The 6,649-nt window shown below is 45.0% G+C and overlaps 1 long non-coding RNA gene across 1 annotated transcript; it reads right to left on the bottom strand.

The window, feature by feature from the left end:
• Positions 1–853: 853 nt before the first annotated feature.
• Positions 854–1,433, bottom strand: LOC119335263. Its single transcript, XR_005161771.1, has 2 exons — positions 1,316–1,433; positions 854–1,232 (listed from the first exon to the last, which is right to left on the bottom strand). It is a non-coding gene; the product is annotated as an uncharacterized LOC119335263 (long non-coding RNA).
• Positions 1,434–6,649: the final 5,216 nt, after the last annotated feature.

Here is a 6,649-nt window from a genome sequence, read left to right as displayed (position 1 = left end):
AGCGCCGCCGGACGTGCTAGCTCCGAAGGAGGGCGAGGTTGCATGGCTGAGCGAAATGTGAGGATGCGATGGTGGCCAAGCCCCGGACGAGCCAAGATCTGAAAGAGAGCGCAGATCTAGGCCACCGGAACCAGAGCAGCAGGGACGCCGGCGGACCCAAGGAGCTGGAAGGGGACGCAGCTCATGGAGGGTGCCAGAATCGAAGATCCACCAGGGTGGACGACCAACCAAGGGTGTCAACAGGGTTGTGGTGGTGCAGAGACGCCGTGGATCCATCAAGCCAAAGGAGCCGGAAAGAGCGCAACTTCGGAGTTTAGGTAAACAGCCCTCATGTGAACCTAACATATCTGAATCAGGCCGCAATATCCGGTAAAAATAAGATTAGGTAAACTATGACTGACCTAAGCACCTTATGTGAAATTGGTGAAACATGGTGCTTCTACATTTCAACTTTCTTTCACACACTTGTAAACAAGAACATGCTACTATTGTTGCAAGATTCCAACCTGGTAGGAAAACTGTATTTCACTGGATCTGCTCGTCACTATGAATTAATTAAGCACAAGTCCGATGTGACGGCAGGCGCGGATGGATTTTATTTGGGGAAGCATTTTGGGGGCCTCGTGCCAAGCTCCTTGCCGTTGGAAAGAAACAGATGCTATGGCTAGCGCGGACGGATTTTCTTTGTGGAAGCGTCTCGTAGACTTGTGCCGAGCTCGCCGCCGTCGGGAAGAACCAGTACATGTTTTCTTTAGCCGAGCACGTGTGTTGTTTAGGTAGAAGACGAGGATTGGGTATTGGGGCACAACGCTCAGGGGGTACTTTGAAAATAAGGGAGCTGGAGGCGGGTGCATCAGTGCAAACTTGCAAATATTAGAGCAGACACATAGGATGTAGATCGGACAATTGAAAATAACTGGATATAGGGATACACCATCATTGTTGGATTCTAAGGATACGATGCCTCTCTATATCCTCATGATAATGCGCAACCTTCTTTTAGGTTGATTGAGCTGGACAAATCTTCTGACACTCACGTACGGTATCATAACATGGAACGCCCTTCAAACTGAAGCAGCAGTAGCACCCTACGAAGCCATAATATTCACCTTTGGTCTGACAATCCCTAATAACACAAAATTTAATAGTAAGTTTGCTCTCATCTAACGACGAGACTGCCATAGTCGCGTTGGCATGGCCATCTTCGGAGGTGCTCTCGGGCTCAGGCCGACCTATTACACAAGTAATATATATGAATATATCGATCCACAGTACGCAAATATATATTAAAAAATGATTGTGATGATACACTTACATTGTCCGACCATTAAAAGGCACCCGATGATCAAAACAGCAATCAGGGACACCACGCTGCTCCCCTTCATATTTTCCACAAACAGCGTACGAGATGATAAGATAGACGCAATATTGGGTAATGGCCACAACCCCTCCCGCCTCAGTATATATAGACGATACATGTCAAGTTTACTATTAGATTTGCATTAATTATCACATTACATATATAGTACAGGCATCGTGTGATGCGATTTGCAGATTGCACGAGTATGGTACACAATCGCATTAATATGAGTAGATAAATCACGGTCATTTATTCATCAAATATTTGTATCCCGTTGAAACGCACAGACATTATACTAGAAAAACGGCTATAGTTAATATGAATATTAATGACGCTCTATACATGTGGTGCGTCATTACTATTTAGTAATGGCACACTTATACAAAGTGCGCCATTACTATGTGTATGACCGGGTCAAACCTTGGTCAAACTTAATAATTGCGCACTTTGCATAAGTGCGTCATTATTATGTCAAACTTAGTAATGACGCACCTATACAAAGTGCGCCATTACTAACTTTGACCAAGGTTTGACCAAGTCATACACATAGTAATGGCGCACTTTGTGAAGGTGCGCCATTACAAACTTTGACCAAGGTTTGTATGCAAAAGTGTTCAAAATATGATACGTAATATGACCAGGAAGTTTGAAAATTTTCATCAAATGCACCCCCGTGGACCGCCTTTTCAGTTTTTTAAAAATAAAAGAAAATGATGGAAATGTCAAAAAAATAAAAGAAAATAAGTTCCCATGTGATATATGGTCTAGTTGTTGGGAAAATTTACAAATATGAATTTCGACTTTATTTGCAAAATCTCTCTGGAATTTAGTAAAATGGGCATAACTTTTGCATACGAACTCGGATTAAAAAGTTTTTTATATGAAAAATCATCTACTCAAAAAGTTACACCCGAATTCAACGGGAGAACCCCGTTGAAGATTTTTAGAATCCCCAAAAACCTAATAGAATAAAAGATACGGGGCTTTTAAGATCTAGAGGGGGGGAATGGAAAAAAATTCAAAGGCGCACCATTTGCTAGGTACGCCACTAGTAACAGGAAAAAAAATTGGTTTCGATTTTTTTTTTGGAAAAAATGTTCAAAATATGATATGTAATATGACCGGGAAGTTTGAAATATTTTTTAAAAATTTCATCACACTCATGAACATGAACAAAGTCCTAGACATCAACAAGGTTTAATAGGATTGATATGATAGATATATCAACAAGTGCCTGTTAAGTGAGCCGGTGCTGGGGTTGGATAGAACTGAGAAGTTAAGCGTGATTGGGCTGGAGTAGTGTGAGGATGGTTAACCTTCCGGGAAGTTTGACCACGGAGTGCGATTTGACTTGAGATTAAGCATATTGACCCAAGATTAAGCATATTGACCCGAGATTAAGCCATAGTGACCCGAGATTAAGAAGAAAAAAAATGTGAAAAAAAATTTGAAAAAAAATCCTGAAAAAATTTGAAAAAAATTGTTAGTAATGGCGCACTTATATGTGGTGCGCCATTACTAGCAAGTACAATAGAGTTGAGTCAGTGGGCTATAAGGAACAAACTAGTATATTTCTACTTAGTTGGAGGAAAGAGAAGAGGAGAGAGAAGATAAGCGGGCTCTTCGTGAAGAGCCAGCTCTAGTACGTGCTCCTAGGCACTTTGCGAGAATGAAAGGTGGGCCACATAATAAAAAAGTAGTACACTCTTTTGATCTACTATTGTACATGTTAACTATAAGATGGGATGTAGATGGCATGGCACTGACTTATAGCCAGTAGCTGGCTATATAATTAATCATGCTCTACTAAGTCAGATAGTAATGGCGCACTTCTAGGCATAGTAATGGCGCACTATGTGGTGCGCCACTATTATCTGGGATACTAATGGCGCACCAGAGGTGCGCCATTACTATTTGTTGGGGAACGTTGCAGAAAATAAAAAAAAATTCTACGGTTTCACCAAGATCCATCTATGAGTTCATCTAAGCAACGAGTGAAAGGAGAGATGCATCTACATACCACTTTGTAGATCGCGAGCGGAAGTGTTCAAAAGAACGGGGTTGAAGTAGTCGTTCTCGTTGTGATCCTATCACCGGAGATCCTAGCGCCGAATGGACGGTACCTCCGCGTTCAACACACGTACGGTCAGCGTGACGTCTCCTCCGTCTTGATCCAGCAAGGGGAAAGAAGAGGTTGATGATGATCCAGCAGCACGACGGCGTGGTGGTGGATGCAGCAGAACTCCGGCAGGGCTTCGCCAAGCTGCTGCGGGAGGAGGACGAGGTGTAGCAGGGGGAGGGAGGCGCCAAGACACAGGGTCTTGCTGCCCTCCCCCTGCCCTCCTTTATATAGGCCCCCAGGAGGGGCGCCGGCCCTGGGAGATGCAATCTCCCAAGGGGGGCGGCGGCCAAGGGGGGTGGATTGCCCCCCAAGGCAAGTGGGGAGCCCCCCTTTAGGGTTTCCAACCCTAGGCGCCGGGGGGGGGCAAGGGGGGGGGGTGCACCAGCCCAGGGCTGGTTCCCCTCCCACTTCAGCCCACGGGGCCCTCCGGGATAGGTGGCCCCACCCGGTGGACCCCCGGGACCCTTCCGGTGGTCCCGGTACAATATTGGGTGACCCCAAAACTTCCCCGATGGCCGAAACAGCCCTTCCTATATATAATTCTTTACCTTCGGACCATTCCGAAACTCCTCGTGACGTCCGGGATCTCATCCGGGACTCCAACAACATTCGGTTTGCTGCATAGTCATATTCATACGACCCTAGCGTCACCGAACCTTAAGTGTGTAGACCCTACGGGTTCGGGAGACATGCAGACATGACCGAGACGGCTCTCCGGTCAATAACCAACAGCGGGATCTGGATACCCATGTTGGCTCCCACATACTCCTCGATGATCTCATCGGATGAACCACGATGTCGAGGATTCAAGCAACCCCGTATACTATTCCCTTTGTCAGACGGTATGTTACTTGCCCGAGATTCGATCGTCGGTATCCCAATACCTCGTTCAATCTCGTTACCGGCAAGTCACTTTACTCGTACCGTAATGCATGATCCCGTGACCAGACACTTGGTCACTTTTAGCTCATTATGATGATGCACTACCGAGTGGGCCCAGTGATACCTCTCCATTATACGGAGTGACAAATCCCAGTCTTGATCCGTGTCAACCCAACAGACACTTTCGGAGATACCTGTAGTGCACCTTTATAGTCACCCAGTTACGTTGTGACGTTTGGTACACCCAAAGCACTCCTACGGTATCCGGGAGTTACACGATCTCATGGTCTAAGGAAGAGATACTTGACATTGGAAAAGCTCTAGCAAAACGAACTACACGATCTTGTGCTATGCTCAGGATTGGGTCTTGTCCATCACATCATTCTCCTAATGATGTGATCCCGCTATCAACGACATCTAATGTCCATAGTCAGGAAACCATGACTATCTGTTGATCAACGAGCTAGTCAACTAGAGGCTTACCAGGGACATATTATGGTCTATGTATTCACACGTGTATTACGATTTCCGGATAATACAATTATAGCATGAATAAAGACAATTATCATGAACAAGGAAATATAATAATAATCCTTTTATTATTGCCTCTAGGGCATATTTCCAACAGTCTCCCACTTGCACTAGAGTCAATAATCTAGTTACATTGTGATGAATCGAACACCCATAGAGTTCTGGTGTTGATCATGTTTTGTTCGCGAGAGAGGTTTAGTCAACGGATCTGCGACATTCAGATCCGTATGTACTTTGCAAATATCTATGTCTCCATCTTGAACATTTTCATGGATGGAGTTGAAGCGACGCTTGATGTGCCTGGTCTTCTTGTGAAACCTGGGCTCATTGGCCAGGGCAATAGCTCCAGTGTTGTCACAGAAGAGTTTGATCGGCCCCGACGCAGTGGGTATGACTCCTAGGTCGGTGATGAACTCCTTCACCCAAATTGCTTCATGCGCTGCCTCCGAGGCTGCCATGTACTCCGCTTCACATGTAGATCCCGCCACGATGCTCTGCTTGCAGCTGCACCAGCTTACTGCTCCACCATTCAACATATACATGTATCCGGTTTGTGAATTAGAGTCATCCAAATCTGTGTCGAAGCTAGCATCGACGTAACCCTTTACGGCGAGCTCTTCGTCACCTCCATAAACAAGAAACATGTCCTTTGTCCTTTTCAGGTACTTCAGGATATTCTTGACCGTTCTCCAGTGTTCCTTGCCGGGATTACTTTGGTATCTTCCTACCAAACTTACGGCAAGGTTTACATCAGGTCTGGTACACAGCATGGCATACATAATAGATCCTATGGCTGAAGCATAGGGGATGACACTCATCTCTTCTTTATCTTTTGCCGTGGTCGGGCATTGAGATGAGCTCAATCTCACACCTTGCAGTACAGGCAAGAACCCTTTCTTAGACTGATCCATTTTGAACTTCTTCAAAATCTTATCAAGGTATGTGCTTTGTGAAAGACCTATGAGGCGTCTCGATCTATCCCTATAGATCTTGATGCCTAATATGTAAGCAGCTTCTCCAAGGTCCTTCATTGAAAAACACTTATTCAAGTAGGCCTTAATGCTGTCCAAAAGTTCTATATCATTTCCCATCAAAAGTATGTCATCTACATATAATATGAGAAATGCTACAGAGCTCCCACTCACTTTCTTGTAAACGCAGGCTTCTCCATAAGTCTGCATAAACCCAAACGCTTTGATCATCTCATCAAAGCGAATGTTCCAACTCCGAGATGCTTGCACCAGCCCATAAATGGATCGCTGGAGCTTGCATACTTTGTTAGCATTCTTACGATCGACAAAGCCCTCTGGCTGCATCATATATAGTTCTTCCTTAAGATGCCCGTTAAGGAATGCCGTTTTGACGTCCATCTGCCATATCTCATAATCATAGTATGCGGCAATTGCTAACATGATTCGGACGGACTTCAGCTTCGCTATGGGAGAGAATGTCTCATCGTAGTCAACCCCTTGAACTTGCCGATAACCCTTAGCGACAAGTCGAGCTTTATATATGGTAATATTACCATCCGCGTCCGTCTTCTTCTTAAAGATCCATTTGTTTTCTATCGCTTGCCGATCATCGGGCAAGTCAGTCAAAGTCCATACTTTGTTTTCATCCATGGATTCTATCTCGGATTGCATGGCTTCAAGCCATTTGTTGGAATCTGGGCCCGCCATCGCTTCTTCATAGTTCGAAGGTTCACCGTTGTCTAACAACATGATTTCCAGGACAGGGTTGCCATACTACTCTGG

Source organism: Triticum dicoccoides, chromosome 7B (genome assembly GCF_002162155.2).
Source record: "Triticum dicoccoides isolate Atlit2015 ecotype Zavitan chromosome 7B, WEW_v2.0, whole genome shotgun sequence".
In the NCBI taxonomy this organism is placed as follows: Eukaryota; Viridiplantae; Streptophyta; class Magnoliopsida; order Poales; family Poaceae; genus Triticum; species Triticum dicoccoides.
The sequence above is the reverse complement of the archived record's forward strand: the minus strand, read 5'-3'. Positions and strand labels throughout refer to the sequence as shown.